The sequence below is a fragment of the Salmo trutta genome, chromosome 14, assembly GCF_901001165.1.
Source record: "Salmo trutta chromosome 14, fSalTru1.1, whole genome shotgun sequence".
NCBI lineage: Eukaryota > Metazoa > Chordata > Actinopteri > Salmoniformes > Salmonidae > Salmo > Salmo trutta.
This window is the reverse complement of record NC_042970.1, coordinates 6782590-6802891: the sequence shown is the minus strand read 5'-3', so window position 1 is coordinate 6802891 and position 20302 is coordinate 6782590.

Here is a 20302-nt window from a genome sequence, read left to right as displayed (position 1 = left end):
AAAAATTCTCCATCTTGTCTATTTAGACATGTGGGGGGAAAGTATGTATGAATTATAACTGGTTTGGAGATAACCCATGGTAATAGAATTTAAATTCCGCTATTTCCTGCTCTAACCAGAACTGTGACGAAGGCCAATTCGGGTTCGAACTGTTAGGGCTTGGTCTGCGCTCTGTTCCGTAACATTTTAATTGAACTTTTCCCATTTTGCAGGGGGTGGAGCAGCACCCTTAACACCTCTACATCCCACGGCTATTGGTGTATCTGTAGGCCACACCTACATTTCTTAAATCTCCACCCTGAACGAATAGCAGGTGACTTAGCATGCTATTCTCATGCATAAATTCAAGGTCAAAATACTCAGAAGTGCATAAAAAGAGAACAATGTTCCATTTACTTATGCTTAACTGTTTGGCTTCTACCAGCATGTCACCTGTGCAACCAGAGGTGACCACTCGAGATGTCCTTTTACTCCACACACACACACAAAGGTGTCAAGGTCCTCCATCGCTATCTCTTTGGCAAATCAGACCATAACTCTGTCCTCCTGCTTCCTTCTTACAAGCAAAAAACTTAAACAGGAAGTAGTAGTGACACGCTCAATATGGAAAGTGGTCCGATTGAAGCGGATGCTAAGCTACAGAACTGTTTCACTGGCACAGATTGGTCGGAAGTTGACATACACCTTAGCCAAATACATTTAAACTCAGTTTTTCACAATTCCTGACATTTAATCCTAGTAAAAATTCCCTGTCTTAGGTCAGTTAGGATCACCACTTTATTTTAAGAATGTGAAATGTCAGAATAATAGTAGAGAATGATTTATTTCAGCTTTTTATTTCTTTCATCACATTCCCAGTGGGTCAGAAGTTTACATACACTCAATTAGTATTTGCCTTTAAATTGTTTAACTTGGGTCAAATGTTTCAGGTAGCCTTCCACAAGCTTCCCACAATAAGTTGGGTGAATTTTGGCCCATTGCTCCTAACAGAGCTCTTGTAACTGAGTCAGGTTTGTAGGCCTCTTTGCTCGCACACACTTTTTCAGTTCTGCCCACACATTTTCTATAGGATTGAGGTCAGGGCTTTGTGATGGCCACTCCAATACCTTGACTTTGTTGTCCTTAAGCCATTTTGCCACAACTTTGGAAGTATGCTTGGGGTCATTGTCCATTTGGAAGACCCATTGGTGACCAAGCTTTAACTTCCTGACTGATGTCTTGAGATGTTGCTTCAATATATCCACATAATTTTCGTCCCTCATGATGCCACCTATTTTGTGAAGGGCACCAGTCCCTCGTGCAGCAAAGCACCCCCACAACATGATGCTGCCACCCCTGTGCTTCACGGTTGGGATGGTGTTCTTCGGCTTGCAAGCCTCCCCCTTTTTTCTCCAAATATAACGATGGTCATTATGGCCAAACAGTTCTACAATCTTTGTCCCCATGTGCAGTTGCAAACTGTAGTCTGGCTGTTTTATGGCGGTTTTGGAGTAGTGGCTTCTTCCTTGTTGAGCGGCCTTTCAGGTTATGTCGATATTGGACTCGTTTTACTGTGGATATAGATACTTTTGTACCTGTTTCCTCCAGCATCTTCACAAGGTCCTTTGCTGTTGTTCTGGGATTGATTTGCACTTTTCGCACCAAAGTATCTCTAGGAGACAGAACGCGTCTCCTTCCTGAGCGGTATGACAGCTGCGTTGTCCCATGGTGTTTATACTTGTGTACTATTGTTTGTACAGATGAACGTGGTACCTTCAGGCATTTGGAAATTGCTCCCAAGGATGAACCAGACTTGTGGAGGTCTACAATTTTTTTCTGAGGTCATGGCTGATTTCTTTGGATTTTTCCATGATGTCAATAAAAGAGGCACTGAGTTGGAAGGTAGGCCTTGAAATACATCCACAGGTACAACTCCAATTGACTCAAATGATGTCAATTAGCCTATCAGAAGCTTTGGAAATTGTGAAGGTACAGTCAACTTATTGTATGTAAACTTCTGACCCACTGGAATTGTGATTAAGTGAAATAATCTGTCTGTAAACAATTGTTGGAAAAATGACTTGTGACGTTCACACAGTAGATGTCCTAACCGACTTGCCAAAACTATAGTTTGTAAACAAGAAATTTGTGGAGTGGTTGAAAAACGAGTTTTAATGACTCCAACCTAAGTGTATGTTCTGGGATTCATCCGATAACATTGAGTTTACCACAGTCACCATCTTCATTAAGTGCATTGATGACATCGTCAGTGCATTTGGAAAGTATTCGGATCCCCTTGACTTTTTCCACATTTTGTTACGTTACAGCCTTATTTTAAAATGGACTAAATTCTTTTTTTCTCCTCTCAATCTACACACAATATCCCACAATGACAAAGCAAAAATAGTTTTTTTGAAATCTTTGCAAATGTATTAAAAATACAAAACTGAAATATAACATTTACATAAGTATTCAGACCCTATACTATACCCTAGTACTTTGTTGAAGCACATTTGGCAGCGACTGCAGCATCGAGTATTCTTGGGTATGACGCTACAAGCTTGGCATACCTGTATTTGGGGAGTTTCCCCCATTCTTCTCTGCAGATCCTCAAGCTCTGTCAGGTTGGATGGGGAGTGTCGCTGCACATCTATTTTCAGGTCTCTCCAGAGATGTTCAAGTCCGGGCTCTGGCTGGGCCACTCAAGGAAATTCAGAGACTAATGTTGTCTTGGCTGTGTTGTTGTCCTGTTGGAAGGTAAACCTTTTCCCTAGTCTGGGGTCCTGAGCGCTCTGGAGCAGGTTTTCATCAAGGATCTCTCTGTACTTTGCTCCGTTCATCTTTCTCTCGACCCTGACTAGTCTCCCAGTCCCTGCTGCTGGAAAACATCCCCACAACATGATGATGCTGAAAAGCATCCCCACAACATGATACTGCAACCACTCTTCACCGTAGGGATGGTGCCAGGTTTCCTCCACCATGCTTCACCGTAGGGATGGTGCCAGGTTTCCCCCAGACGTAACGCTTGGCATTCAGGACAAAGAGTTCAATCTTGGTTTCAACCATAAAAATGATATAATCCATTTTAGATTAAAAGGCTGTAACGTAACAAAATGTGGAAAAAGTGAACGGGGTCTGAATACTTCCTGAATGTACTACAGGGCTACCTCAATTACCTGTCATTGCTATTTGCTGTGAAATGTATTCCTTGTCACTTTTTCTTTTTTTTTTTTCTTTTTTTCTTTGCTTTGTTAGAAAAGGACCCGTAAGTAAGTTTCACTCGTCTCACCGGTTGTTTATGACGCATGTGACAGATAAAAATGAGTTGATTTGATTTTGTCTCTACATCTCGTCTATCAGTGAATCAAACTCCTAGCCTGCTGTATATCTCAGCCTGGTCTCATAGACTAGAAGTAACATAGACTAGACGTACTATGACACTCAAATTAGTTTGACATGCTACGTTTACTTAACACAAATGAAAGGAGTGTGCGTGTTCGAATCTCATCACAGACACCTTTAGCATTTGAGCTAGTTAGCAACTAAATACTTTTTTTTGTTGACTTTGCATGTTTGCTAACCCTTCTCCTAACCTTAACCTTTTAGCTAACCCTTATCCTAAACCTTTAACCTAACTCCTAACCTTAACCCCTAGAGCTAGCTAACGTTAGCATTAGCCACCTAGCTAACGTTAGCTACAACAAATTTGTGGATGTCCGTCATGGTATATGTTGTGCATTTGCAAATTCATAACATTTTACGAAATGTAATTTGTAACATTGTAGGAATTGTACATTCGTAACATGATGGACATCTACAAGTTAATATGAAAATGTAACATGTCATTCTAAATAGGGTGTCTCGGATTTACTAAAAGAATAATACGATATGCTCTGAGACCAGGTTGCATCTCTACAGCTCTTTTATCAGAAAAACCTAATTGTGGGTGTGTGGGGTACGATTGGTAGAATACATAAAGGCCTGTTCTTCTAGTTTAAATTAATCACTGCACCCGTGCTATCATTTACACGAAATAATGTGACTGTCAACATTTAATTCAGACGAGAGGGTTTACCTCTGAAGTGTCATTGTTTACATTATGTGACATACTCTGACGGGTGCTTATGCCCGCACAGACAGGCGTTGTCATATGCCGCGTTCAAGACAACTCGGACATTTCCGACTTGCACACTCGTTGAAGAAACATGGTGCCGGAGCTTCAACACTTGGAAAATATCAGAATAGACCAATAACGTACATACATTTTTAACTCGGAGATACCGAGTTTCCGAGTTGTCTTGAAAGCACCATATTAGCAGCATCTGTCAGTGCGAGCCTGTCTCCACACACACACACACACACACACACACACACAGCGCTGAGAGAGATGCAGATAATCGTGAACCGGAGTATGCAAGTTCAGACGCTTATTACGTTTAGCGTTTCCCTTAACCAGCCAGTATGCGATGAGGCGCGTTCTCTCTGCCCGCTACAGCTGAAAACCGACGAGTAAATAACACTTCTAAATAGTCTGGAATTGTTTTCGCTGCAGTCATGGCAGGCCTGCTTCGCCCGCTTTTATTCGGTAAGTCTTGTTTTTATTATGGCAGGTCTGCGCCGCTACAGTAGTCGAGTTACTGTTATTGGTGTCGCATGATAGCCCAAATCAACGTAAACTACGCGCTCAATCTCTTTTCAATTGAAACATCGCTTGGTTGTTGAAACATTGATACAAAAAAAATGGTATCATTTGTAATTGTTTAAATGATGGTTATTCGTGTTTTCCAACAGGATCCTTTCTACTATGAATTATCAACAAAAAAAGCTCAACGTGTCTCACTGAGTGTGTTTCTGCAGCAATCATAAATCACACGCCGTGTTTTCTCATGCAATATTCACAGATGCATAACATTGTCATCGTCATCATTCTGTGGCTCAACAAAGGAGGGCCTGGACGTATCCAAAGAAAATCCATGTAGTCATGGTCTGTTATATCTCCTACACCCTAATAGAAGATAATATTAAATGGGACTCATTTGTGAGGCTTATTATAAAAGTGGACCCACTGATTTGGTGCAGTAGTGAATTCAATTAGACCTGTGTTTAAACATGAAACCAGTGTGTTTAAAAAATATATATATGATTGTTTTTGTTTTTGTTAATCTGGCGTCATGAGATGATTCAGATTTAAAATAGATGTCAAAAACAATAAATATTATAGTTTACAGTACAGTACTGTTTTGCCTGTTTCTGTGTAGTACAGTACACAGCCTATACAAAGAAGTCTGTCCTCAGACAGTCGAGAAGCAACACCAAACTCACGAGGAGCTGGATTGTATAGATCTAGAATGGATTATCTAAGGAAGACCAGTTATTTGTAGGCTTTATTAATGAAGTTATGGTGGTGCGCTCCTACAGGCTAGTCATTATACTGGACACGACGAGCACAGCACAGTCAGACCTGGTTGGAGATTATCATCCCATTATTATCCCATTACTAGAGAGTACACACATTTATCTTCACAGTACACACATTTATCTTCACAGTCTTATGGAACATTTGTTTTCCTTCTGAGTTAATAAGTGATTTACCACTCAACCCATAGTTTAATTGTAGTGACACTGTACTTGACAGATATTGATTACATGGAACATTGTAAACCATCAGAACAGAGGCCACTAATTAGTGTTGCCACTCAGTGCTATAGCCAACTTATTGTATTGTTTGGTTCAATGAAAACAGTAGTCCGAGGAGTTGGCCTACTGGTATGGAACCAGGCTCCATCATTTCTCTATATCATTTCACCTCAACCAGACTCGGGACAATCATTTGCTAACTTCATCATTTTTTTTTTAATGAGGGGATTGTATTATTTTCTGTCCTATTTCCATAACAGCCAATGAGAATATTACCTTGTTGCTCTATTGGTCCAGTGCTGACATCTACAGTAGGGCTGACATCTACAGTAGGGCTGACATCTACAGTAGGGCTGACATCTACAGTAGGGCTGACATTTACAGTAGGGCTGACATTTACAGTAGTGCTGACATCTACAGTAGGGCTGACATCTACAGTAGGGCTGACATTTACAGTAGGGCTGACATCTACAGTAGGGCTGACATTTACAGTAGGGCTGACATTTACAGTAGTGCTGACATCTACAGTAGTGCTGACATCTACAGTAGGGCTGACATCTACAGTAGGGCTGACATTTACAGTAGGGCTGACATTTACAGTAGTGCTGACATCTACAGTAGGGCTGACATCTACAGTAGGGCTGACATTTACAGTAGGGCTGACATTTACAGTAGGGCTGACATTTACAGTAATGCTGACATCTACAGTAGGGCTGACATTTACAGTAGGGCTGACATCTACAGTAGTGCTGACATCTACAGTAGGGCTGACATTTACAGCAGTGCTGACATCTACAGTAGTGCTGACATTTACAGTAGGGCTGACATTTACAGTAGGGCTGACATTTACAGTAGGGCTGACATCTACAGTAGTGCTGACATCTACAGTAGTGCTGACATTTACAGTAATGCTGACATCTACAGTAGGGCTGACATTTACAGTAGGGCTGACATCTACAGTAGTGCTGACATCTACAGTAGGGCTGACATTTACAGCAGTGCTGACATCTACAGTAGTGCTGACATTTACAGTAGGGCTGACATTTACAGTAGGGCTGACATTTACAGTAGTGCTGACATTTACATTAATGCTGACATCTACAGTAGGGCTGACATCTACAGTAGTGCTGACATTTACAGTAGGGCTGACATCTACAGTAGTGCTGACATCTACAGTAGGGCTGACACCTACAATAGGGCTGACATTTACAGTAGGGCTGACATTTACAGTAGTGCTGACATCTACAGTAGGGCTGACATTTACAGTAATGCTGACATCTACAGTAGTGCTGACATTTACAGTAGGGCTGACATCTACAGTAGGGCTGACATTTACAGTAGGGCTGACATCTACAGTAGTGCTGACATCTACAGTAGGGCTGACATTTACAGCAGTGCTGACATCTACAGTAGTGCTGACATTTACAGTAATGCTGACATCTACAGTAGGGCTGACATTTACAGTAATGCTGACATCTACAGTAGTGCTGACATCTACAGTAGGGCTGACATCTACAGTAGGGCTGACATTTACAGTAGTGCTGACATTTACAGTCCAATTTGTAAGTCGCTCTGGATAAGAGCGTCTGCTAAATGACTTAAATGTAAATGTAAATGTACAGTAGTGCTGACATCTACAGCAGTGCTGACATTTACAGTAGTGCTGACATTTACAGTAGTGCTGACATTTACAGTAATGCTGACATTTACAGTAGTGCTGACATCTACAGTAGGACTGACATCTACAGTAGGGCTGACATCTACAGTAGGGCTGACATTTACAGTAGTGCTGACATTTACAGTAATGCTGACATTTACAGTAATGCTGACATTTACAGTAGTGCTGACATTTACAGTAGTGCTGACATCTACAGTAGGGCTGACATTTACAGTAGGGCTGACATCTACAGTAAGGCTGACATTTACAGTAGTGCTGACATCTACAGTAGTGCTGACATCTACAGTAATGCTGACATCTACAGTAGGGCTGACATTTACAGTAGGGCTGACATCTACAGTAGTGCTGACATCTACAGTAGGGCTGACATTTACAGTAGTGCTGACATCTGTTTTAAGCACTATGCAGGCACAGAAGAACAAGGACAGCACTTCGGTACAGTAGCCTATAGGTTTCTCTGAAACTTCCCTCCCTCCACTGGCTCTGTGAAATGTGTTTACTTCAACACAATACTTTCCACTGCATTGGCTGGCTGGCTCACGACATCAGGAAGGATTCAATATCCAACACCATGATTGTTTCTCAGTGACTATATTCTCAATGATTATTATATTATTATATTACAGTGCATTTGGAAAGTATTCAGATCCCTTGACTCCCCCCCCCCCAAAATTACGTTACAGCCTTATTCTAAAATGGATTCAATTGTTTTTTTCATCAATCTACACACAATACCCCACAATGACAAAGCAAAAACAGGTTTGTCATTTTAGCAATAGTCAACAACAACAAAAAATTCAAAAATATCACATTTACATAAGTATTCAGACCCTTTACTCAGTACTTTGTTGAAGCACCTTTGGCACCGATTACAGCCTCGTGTCTTCTTGGGTATGACGCTACAAGCTTCGGCACACCTGTATTTGGGGAGTTTCTCCCATTCTTCTCTGTAGACCCTCTCAAGCTCTGTCAGGTTGGATGGGGAGCGTTGCTGCACAGCTATTTTCAGGTCTCTCCAGAGATGTTAGATCGGGTTCAAGTCCGGGGTCTGGCTGGGCCACTCAAGGTCATTCCGAAACTTGTCCTGAAGCCACTCCTGTGTTCTTGGCTGTGTGCTTAGGGTCGCTCTCTTGTTGGAAAGTGAACCTTTGCCCCAGTCTGAGGTCCTGAGCACTCTGGAGCAGGTTTTCATCTAGGATCTCTCTGTACTTTGCTCTGTTCATCTTTCCCTCAATCCTGACTAGTCTCCCAGTCCCTGCCGCTGAAAAAACATTCCCACAGCATGATGCTGCCACCACCATGCTTCACCGTAGGGATGGTGCCAGGTTTCCTCCAGATGTGATGCTTCGGCTTTCAGCCCAAAGAGTTCAATCTTGGTTTCATCAGACCAGAGAATCTTGTTTCTCATGGTCTGAGTCCTTTAGGTGCCTTTTGGCAAACTCCAAGCGGGCTGTCATGTGCCTTTTACTGAGGAGTGGCTTCCGTCTGGCCACTCTACCATAAAGGCCTGATTGGTGGAGTGCTGCAGAGATGGTTGTCCTTCTGGAAGGTTCTTTCATCTCCACAGAGGAACTCTGGAGCTCTATTAGAGTAACCATCGGGTTCTTAGTCACCTCCCTGACCAAGGCCCTTCTCCCCCGATTGCTCAGTTTGGCCGGGCAGCCAGCTCTAGGAAGAGTCTTGGTGGTTCCAAACTTCTTCCATTTAAGAATGATGGAGGCCACTAGGTTCTTGGGGACTTTTAATGCTGCAGAAATGTTTTGGTACCCTTCCCCAGATCTGTACCTCGACACAATCTTGTCTCGGAGCTCTACGGACAATTCCTTTGACTTCCTGGTATGGGTTTTACTCTGATATGCACTGTCAATTGTGGTATATTATATAGACAGGTGTGTCCCTTTCCAAATCATGTCCAATCAATTTACCACAGGTGGACTCCAATCAAGTTGTAGAACCATCTCAAGGATGATCAATGGAAACAAGATGCACCTGAGTTAAATTGCAAGTCTTGTTGCAAAGGGTCTGAATACTTATGTAAATATGGTATTTTTTGTATTTTTTTTAAAACCTGTTTTCTCTTTGTCATTATGGGGTATTGTGATGCCATTATGGGGTATTGTGATGTCATTATGGGGTATTGTGATGTCATTATGGGGTATTGTGATGTCATTATGGGGTATTGTGATGTCATTATGGGGTATTGTGATGTCATTATGGGTTATTGTGTGTAGATTGATGAGGAAAAACATTGATTAAATCAATTTTAGAAGAAGGATGTAACATATCAAAATGTGGAAAAAGTCAAGGAGTCTGAACATTTTCCAAATGAAGTGTATACACATATGAACCTGGTAATCTCAGCCTGTACACTTTCAACAGTTTTCTGCTGTATATATATATATATATATATACACTGTAGGCAGCCAGAGAACAGGCACTATACATTTCACTACTACCCACAGCTAAAGCTACCTGGCTGCCTACGCAGTGTTGCAAAGTCAGCCACCCTCCCTCTGGCTATAGCCCTGCCATCCTCCTACAGCATCATCTTGGAACCCATTCAAAGCAGCTAGAGTAGTCATTAATCATACTATTGACCCTCATGAATGTACTTAGCAGGACAGGTAAGTGATTGATTACTGATGTAGAATGATATTTCATTTTTATGTATTTATTTCACCTTTATTTAAACAGGTAGGCAAGTTGAGAACAAGTTGTCATTTACAACTGCCCACCTGGCCAAGATAAAGCAAAGCAGTTCGACAACATACAACAACACAGAGTTACACATGGAGTAAAAACAAACATACAGTCAATAATACAGTAGAAAAATAAGTCTATATACAATGTGAGCAAATGAGGTGAGATAAGGGAGGTAAAGGCAATAAATAGGCCATGGTGGCTATGATATGATATGATATGGATATAATGAGATCGAGAGAACTCTATAAAGATGAAGCAGCCTGAAGCACTTGTGTGAATCACACACACAGAGTATATACTACCGGTCAAAAGTTTTAGAACACCTACTCATTCAAGGGTTTTTCTTTATTTGTACTATTTTCTAAATTGTAGAATAATAGTGAAGACATCAAAAATATGAAATAACACATATGGAATCATGTAGTAACCAAAAAAGTGTTAAACAAATTACATTCTTCAAATAGCCACCCATTGCCTTGATGACAGCTTTGCACACTCTTGGCATTCTCTCAACCAGCTTCACGAGGTAGTCACCTGGAATGCATTTCAATTAACAGGTGAGCCTTCTCAAAAGTTAATATGTGGAATTTCTTTTCTTCTTAATGTGTTTGAGCCAATCAGTTGGGTTGTGACAGGGGGGTATATAGGGGCGGCAAGTTAGGGGGGTATATAGGGGCGGCAGCGTAGCCTAGTGGTTAGAGCGTTGGACTAGTAATCAAAAGGTTGCACGATCGAATCCCCGAGCTGACAAGGTACAAGTATGTCGTTCTGCCCCTGAACAAGGCAGTTAACCCACTGTTCCCCAGTAGGCCGTCATTGAAAATAAGAATTTGTTCTTAACTGACTTGCCTTGTTAAATAAAGGTTAAATAGAAGATAGCCCTATTTGGTCCAAGTCCATATTATGGCAAGAACAGCTCAAATAACCAAAGAGAAAAATGTCAGGAACTTTGAAAGTTTCTTCAAGTGCAGTTGCAAAAACCATCAGGCGCTATGAAACTTGCTCTCAAGAGGATAAGTTCATTAGAGTTACCAGCCACAGAAATTACAGCCCAAATAAATTCTTCACAGAGTTTAAGTAACAGACACATCTCAACATCAACTGTTCAGAGGAGACTGTGAATCAGGCCTTCATGGTTGAATTGCTGCAAAGAAACCACTACTAATGGACACCATTAAGAAGAAGACTTGCTTGGGCCATGAAACACGAGCAATGGACATTAGACTGGTGGAAATTTGCCCTTTCAGTCCGGAGTCCAAATTGGAGATGTTTGGTTCCAACCGTTGTGTCTTTGTTAGACGCGGTGTGGGTGAACGGATGATCTCTGCATGTTTATTTCCCACCGTAAAGCATGGAGGAGGAGGTGTTATGATGTGGGGGTGTTTTGCTGGTGACACTGTCTGTGATTTATTTAGAATTCAAGGCACACTTAACCAGCATGGCTATTACAGCATACTGCAGTGATACACCATCCCATCGGGTTTGGGCTTAGTGGGACTATCATTTGTTTTTCAACAGGACAATGACCCAACACACCTCCAGGCTGTGTAAGGGCTATTTGACCAAGAAGGAGAGTGATGGAGTGCTGCATCAGATGACCTGGCCTCCACAATCAACCAACTTCAATTAAATTGAGATGGTTTGGGATGAGTGTTGTGTATGTGTATGTTTGAACACCTTCAAGACTGTTCGAAAAGCATTCCAGGTGAAGCTGGTTGAGAAAATGCCAAGAGTGCGCAAAGTTGTCATCAAGGCAAAGGGTGGTTATTTGAAGAATCTCAAATATAAAATATATTTTGATTTGTTTAACACTTTTTTTTGGTTCCTACATGATTCCATATGTGTTATTTCATAGTTTTGATGTCTTCACTATTATTCTACAATGTAGAAAATAGTAAAAAATTAAGAAAAACCCTTGAATGAGTAGGTGTTCTAAAACTATTGACCGGTAGTGTATGTACCTACGCTTTGGCTAAAGATAATTATGTAGAGTCATACAGTCAATGTCCAGTGTGGTGTGATGCAGTGATTGAGTTAGGGTCATGAAGAGTTAGGGTCATGAAGAGTTAGGGTCATCGTACTATCTACCCTTAAAGCTCCCTACCTGCCTATGCAACGCTGCAAAGTCCACTAGCCTCTGTCTGTTGCCCATTCTCCTATCATCCCAGCAGCATTCTGGACAGTATTCTCGGCTGGTTGAATAGCCATTCATCATGGTATTGACCTCCATCAGATGTACATCGCCCTTCTGATTGGGTAGGAGAAGGAGATAGAAGACGACAGTGAAAGTCCCGAGATAACTCTTCAGAACAATCAGCTAAAGTGCTTGTGTGTGTACATTATCATTGTGCACATACACCATTGGCTAAAGATGCATATGACTTGGGTTAAAGATGAAGAATCACACAATCAATATCAAGTCCAATGCGATGCAGTGATTGTGAAGGATGTGAAGGATGTCCATGGATCCCGTGTGGCTCAGTTGGTAGAGCATGGTGCAACGCCAGGGTTGTGGGTTCGATTCCCACAGGGGACCAGTACGGAGAAAAAAATGTATGAAATGTATGCATTCACTACTGTAAGTCGCTCTGGATAAGAGTGTCTGCTAAATGACTAAAATGTGAAAATGTGGTGCAGTGATTGTGAGTGCACCTACAGCAGCATCCTGGAAACTACTGAGAGCAGAGAATAGTCTTTAATCATTCTATTGACCTCCATGAAGCAGACGATGTTTGAAATCCTAAGATAGAGATAACAAAGTAGCTGACACACACACACTACAATTGCACAGTCAATGCCCAGTGTGGTGCAGTGCACATTTGAAGAATGTGGTTGCTTAGGTCCAGACCAGATGGTTAACAACATTGCCCCTTCCAGAGCTCAGCAGGAGAGCAGAGAACCACATGCTTTCCCTGCAAAGGGCTGCTGTATAACACAAGGAGTAACAAATGGCTACACAGGAAGTTGGCCTGCAACAGAGAGATTTACTGTGGAATACATATATATATTTATCACAATCAGGGATCCTCCATAGATCATGTTCCAAGTAAAGGAAACAAATATCTGGTATCTGTTTGTTATGATTTATTAGTGTCTTGTTGTTGTTGTTGCTCTTGTTGTTGTTGTTGTTGATGTTGCTCTTGTTGTTGTTGCTCTTGTTGTTGATGTTGCTCTTGTTGTTGTTGTTGTTGTTGCTCTTGTTGTTGTTGTTGTTGATGTTGTTGTTGTTGCTCTTGTTGTTGTTGTTGTTGTTGTTGTTCTTGTTGTTGTTCTTGTTGTTGATGTTGCTCTTGTTGTTGTTGTTGTTGTTGTTGCTCTTGTTGTTGTTGTTGTTGTTGTTGTTGTTGTTGCTCTTGTTGTTGTTGTTGCTCTTGTTGTTGTTGCTCTTGTTGTTGCTCTTGTTGTTGTTGATGTTGCTCTTGTTGTTGTTGTTGTGCGAGTGTGAATTATTATGGTCAGTAGTACTTAGCCTTTATCAGTCATAGGTCAATGAAGTGACATTCAATGTAAAGTTTAGTCTCAGTCCTGGGTGATCTCCAAGTCTTGACCTTGAAGCTAGATGTAGAATACATATGTACAAGTCTTGACCTTGAAGCTAGATGTAGAATACATATGTACAAGTCTTGACCTTGAAGCTAGATGTAGAATACATATGTACAAGTCTTGACCTTGAAGCTAGATGTAGAATACATATGTCCAAGTCTTGACCTTGAAGCTAGATGTAGAATACATATGTACAAGTCTTGACCTTGAAGCTAGATGTAGAATACATATGTACAAGTCTTGACCTTGAAGCTAGATGTAGAATGCATATGTACAAGTCTTGACCTTGAAGCTAGATGTAGAATACATATGTACAAGTCTTGACCTTGAAGCTAGATGTAGAATACATATGTACAAGTCTTGACCTTGAAGCTAGATGTAGAATACATATTTACAAGTCTTGACCTTGAAGCTAGATGTAGAATACATATGTACAAGTCTTGACCTTGAAGCTAGATGTAGAATACATATGTCCAAGTCTTGACCTTGAAGCTAGATGTAGAATACAGCTGTCCAAGTCTTGACCTTGAAGCTAGATGTAGAATACATATGTACAAGTCTTGACCTTGAAGCTAGATGTAGAATACATTACTGTTTCAGCGCCTTGGTGAAAAAGGGACACTTTTCCAAAGGGCAATCTTTTCCCTATGGGCCCTGCTCAAAAGTAGTGCACTGTATAGGTAATTGGCGTGTCATTGGGACGTACCCAAGGTTAGACGCAGACAGCCATGTGGAAACTCACAGAGTACACAACCAGACCAGTACTAGAATAGTTGGCCAGTATGTGGTTCGGTGAAACACGTTCCCATGATTCCTTACATTGCCTGAGACCTGCCCGGAAGGCTTGTGTTAGCTCCCTGAGCTTCAGCCTTTAGCTCGGCGCGCTAACACTGCCTCATGGTTGAGACACAGGTTCAAACCCAGTTAGTCACACCAGAAGTTCTGGGGACTCAGAGGAGGATCTTAATTTGATCAGCCTGTTGCAGGAGAACTTTTTTGGCAATGCAGAAAATGTAAAACTGACGACGCTGGGCCAATTGTGCGACTCCTCATGGGTCTCCAGGTCACGCACAGCTGTGACACAGCCTGGGATTGAACCCGGGTCTGTAGTGACACCTCAAGCACTACAATGGAATGTCTTAGACAGCTGCACCACTCGGAAGGCCCATGACTGACTGCTCTATGGAGAGATAAGACTCTCAATAAGACGATAGTGTTCTCCATTCTGCTCTACGAGTTTGTAAGTTAAACCATATGAATGAATGGAAGTCTGGAGGTAGTTTCGTGCTAATAAATATAAGGGGTTAAATATGTGTACAAAAAAAACAAAAATATTTCGGGAGCTTTCTTATATCTAAAGAGTTTAGGGATGTGTTTGAAGAGCCAGCAGACAGACAGAGCCACACCAGGTAGAGAACAGAGATGTGTATGAGTTTGAATCAGTGACAGAAGCCCTGCCAGCTGTAAAGGCTTGTCCTTATCTAACTACAAGCCTCTGTGACTCTGCATTAAAGAAATCCACAGCCTGGAAAGTGTGTTTAGGGAATAAACAAGAGCCTAAACCTCTGTCTTGGTGATGCTATCTGCCATGTAGCTGTGACCTTACTGTCCTGGTCAAAGAGGAGCCAGGCTTACTTATCTACAGTAACTGCAAGGCTCTGTGACTCAGCATTTAGAAAGCCATGGCTAGGATGGGAAATGTATTTTGAGAACAAGGAATAAATCTCAGTATTCTTGTCATGTGGCTGGTGACAGAGCCACTGGGGAACTTAGCCCAGTGTGACCTCATAGTTGAACATATTGAAACACTGTGGAATTAAAGCTGGTTGGACTCTAGACTGTATGAAAGCCATTTGTGGTTAAAACTGGGGCTGGGGATTGGATCAGACAGGGGTACATTCTTTAACAGGTCATAGACTGACAGGTGTCACTCAAGTGCTTAGTAACTTCATGTCTATCTGTCACATACATTATCTGCTTTTAGTCATCTTACAGACACACTTATCCAGAGCGACTTACAGAAGTGTATGCATACATTTTCACATACTGGTCCTCCGTGGGAATCGAACCCACAACATTGATGTTGCAAGTGCCATGCTCTACCTGAGCCACATGGGACCACACACAGACCCTATTAAGACAGTTCAATTTAACAATATGGAAAAACACAGAGGAAAAAGCTACATTTACATTTTTTACATTTTAGTCATTTATCCAGAGCGACTTACTCTTATCCAGAGCGACTTACAGTAGTGAATGCATACATTTCATACATTTCTTTCTCCGTACTGGTCCCCCGTGGGAATTGAACCCACAACCCTGGCGTTGCAAACACCATGCTCTACCAACTGAGCCACACCATGCTCTACCAACTGAGCCACACCATGCTCTACCAACTGAGCCACACCATGCTCTACCAACTGAGCCACACCATGCTCTACCAACTGAGCCACACCATGCTCTACCAACTGAGCCACACCATGCTGTACCAACTGAGCCACACCATGCTGTACCAACTGAGCCACTCCATGCTCTACCAACTGAGCCACACCATGCTCTACCAACTGAGCCACACCATGCTCTACCAACTGAGCCACACCATGCTCTACCAACTGAGCCACCCATGCTCTACCAACTGAGCCACACCATGCTGTACCAACTGAGCCACACCATGCTGTACCAACTGAGCCACACCATGCTCTACCAACTGAGCCACACCATGCTCTACCAACTGAGCCACACCATGCTCTACCAACTGAGCCACACCATGCTCTACCAACTGAGCCACACCATGCTCTACCAACTGAGCCACACCATGCTCTACCAACTGAGCCACACCATGCTCTACCAACTGAGCCACACCATGCTCTACCAACTGAGCCACACCATGCTCTACCAACTGAGCCACTCCATGCTCTACCAACTGAGCCACACCATGCTCTACCAACTGAGCCACACCATGCTGTACCAACTGAGCCACACCATGCTCTACCAACTGAGCCACACCATGCTCTACCAACTGAGCCACACCATGCTCTACCAACTGAGCCACACCATGCTCTACCAACTGAGCCACACCATGCTGTACCAACTGAGCCACACCATGCTGTACCAACTGAGCCACACCATGCTCTACCAACTGAGCCACACCATGCTCTACCAACTGAGCCACACCATGCTCTACCAACTGAGCCACACCATGCTCTACCAACTGAGCCACACCATGCTCTACCAACTGAGCCACACCATGCTCTACCAACTGAGCCACACCATGCTCTACCAACTGAGCCACACCATGCTCTACCAACTGAGCCACACCATGCTGTACCAACTGAGCCACTCCATGCTCTACCAACTGAGCCACACCATGCTCTACCAACTGAGCCACACCATGCTCTACCAACTGAGCCACACCATGCTCTACCAACTGAGCCACACCATGCTGTACCAACTGAGCCACACCATGCTGTACCAACTGAGCCACACCATGCTCTACCAACTGAGCCACACCATGCTCTACCAACTGAGCCACACCATGCTCTACCAACTGAGCCACACCATGCTCTACCAACTGAGCCACACCATGCTGTACCAACTGAGCCACACCATGCTGTACCAACTGAGCCACACCATGCTCTACCAACTGAGCCACACCATGCTCTACCAACTGAGCCACACCATGCTGTACCAACTGAGCCACACCATGCTCTACCAACTGAGCCACACCATGCTCTACCAACTGAGCCACACCATGCTGTACCAACTGAGCCACACCATGCTCTACCAACTGAGCCACACCATGCTGTACCAACTGAGCCACACCATGCTCTACCAACTGAGCCACACCATGCTGTACCAACTGAGCCACACCATGCTGTACCAACTGAGCCACACCATGCTCTACCAACTGAGCCACACCATGCTCTACCAACTGAGCCACACGGCACCAGCTACACATTTAGAGTATTACCTTCTATTTCAAATCAAACCAAACTTTATTTGCCACATGCGCCGAATACAACAAGTGTAGACTTTACCGTGAAATGGTTATTTACAAGCCTTTTAACCAACCGGTGGAGTTCAAGAAGAAGAAAGTGACTATGTATACGTAACAAACAAACAGAGTAGCAGCAGTGTACAGGGGGGGTCAATGTAAATTGTATGAATTGTTCAGCAGTCTAATGACTTGGGGGTAGAAGCTGTTAAGGAACCTTTTGGTCCTAGACTTGGTCCTAGACTTGGTCCTAGACTTGGTCCTAGACTTGGTCCTAGACTTGGTCCTAGACTTGGTCCTAGACTTGGCGCTCCGGTGTTGCTTGCCTATCGGTAGCAGAGAAAACAGTCTATAACTTGGGTGACTGGAGTCTCTATTTGTAAGGACATCTTATTTTAGTAAATCTTATTTTAGTAAATCTTATTTTAGTAAATCTTATTTTAGTAAATCTTAATTTAGTAAATCTTATTTTAGTAAATCTTATTTTAGTAAATCTTAATTTAGCAAATCTTATTTTATTAAATCTTATTTTAGTAAATCTTTATTTAGTAAATCTTAATTTAGCAAATCTTATTTTAGTAAATCTTATTTTAGTAAATCTTAATTTAGTAAATCTTATTTTAGTAAATCTTAATTTAGTAAATCTTAATTTAGTAAATCTTATTTTAGTAAATCTTCATTTAGTAAATCTTATTTTAGTAAATCTTCATTTAGCAATGCTTTATTTCACAGCCCGATGTAAGCTGGTACTTACCTAGTATATCTAAGAAATGGATGGAAATCTTCTCTCTGTCTCTCCTTCTCTCTCTTTTCTTCTCTCTCTCTCTCTCTCTCTCTCTCTTTCTTTCATCTCTCTCATCTCTTTCCTCTCTTTCTTTCCTTCTCTCTCTCCCTGTCCTTCTCTCTCTCTCTTTCTTTCCTTCTCTTTCTATCTTTCCTTTTCTCTTTCCTTCCCTCTTTCTTTCCTTCTCTCTTTCCAGGCTCCACACTGTTGTTCCTACTGTCATGTGACGCCCTGCTGAGTGATGGACCACCCACCCTGCTGTCCACCTCCCAGCCCTCCCAGCCCTCTCCCCTGTCCCTCATGGACCTGGACCAAGATGTGGAGGAGCAGCCTGAGATGATGACAGGTACATTAGAGAAGTGGACCATCAACCAAAGGGTCGCTGGTTCAAATCCTATGCCCGACAGGGAAATCTATTGGGGCATAGTCTAGCATCATTATCCTAGAGCAAGGCATTTAATCCCCAAACTACTCCAGGGAGTGTCTTTGAGTAAATCAGTATTCTTCTTCTCTGTAGTTCCAGGCAGCCCCACCACAGTACCAGGCCTAACCTCCCAGGGACAGGAGTCCTCAGGGTTATTCAATGACGACAACAAGCCTCTCCAGTCCTCTGTTCATCTCTGGGATGATGTCAGAGACCAAGTCAACACCACTGGTCTAGACAGCAAGTCCCTCAGAGGTACGTGGACTATGTATATGACAGTGGTATGTCCTTTCTGTCTGACATCAGAGTTCCCCTGCTATATCTTGTCCACTCTTTTGTGAGAAGGACAGAGAAGATCTTTGAGAGAGTGAATACATGGCAGCAGGTAACATGTCCCAAACAGCAGTGCTAGATGCACACCACCACACACACTATACAGGCTAGGTACAGGCTGGGTACAGGCTGGGTACAGCCTGGGTACAGGCTAGGTACAGGCTGGGTACATGCTGGGTACGGGCTAGGTACGGGCTGGGTACGGGCTGGGTACGGGCTGGGTACGGGCTAGGTACGGGCTGGGTACGGGCTGGGTACGGGCTAGGTACGGGCTAGGTACGGGCTAGGTACGGGCTAGGTACAGGCTGGGTACGGGCTAGGTACGGGCTGGATACGGGCTAGGTACAGGCTGGGTACAGGCTGGGTACAGGCTAGGTACAGGCTGGGCACAGGCTGGGTACTATAGAATTCTTCTACATTATGTCTGCACTGAGAGAAAGTATGAGTATGATTCCTTGCATTACGCAGAAGAAGGAGGGGGATATTTTTCACTGCCCAAACAGGCATGCACACGCCACAGTGGCAGACCTGGGTTCAAATCATATTTGAAAATCATTTAAAATACTTTATCTGTGCTTGATTGAGGTCACCTATCTTAATAGACAAATGGAATAGTCCCAAAACTGCAAACCATCTGGCACTCCAGGCAGGCTATAGCAAACACTCAAAGTATTTTATTTAATGGTAGTAGCAAATGGGATTCCATGCTGCAGAGTCGGCTTTCAGGCAGAAAGCAACACCAGAAGTCTAGTCTCTCTAGTCCCTGTTGGTATGTAGCCTAGCTTAGCCTGGTGGTCCAGTCTGGGACCAGGCTATTGTAGTCAATTCTGTTTGTGCTTTAGGTAGCTCATCTCTGTCTTTGTTTGTTCAACATCATGACAAACATCAACTGAGACAGAGGAGTTACAGCACCTACAGTAGAGGACAGTAGAGGACAGTAGAGGACAGTACAGTAGAGGACAGTAGAGGACAGTAGAGGACAGTAGAGGACAGTAGAGTAGAGGACAGTACAGTACAGTAGAGGACAGTAGAGGACAGTAGAGTAGAGGACAGTACAGTAGAGGACAGTAGAGTAGAGGACAGTAGAGTAGAGGACAGTAGAGGACAGTACAGTACAGTAGAGGACAGTAGAGGACAGTAGAGTAGAGGACAGTAGAGGACAGTAGAGGACAGTAGAGGACAGTAGAGTAGAGGACAGTACAGTACAGTAGAGGACAGTAGAGGACA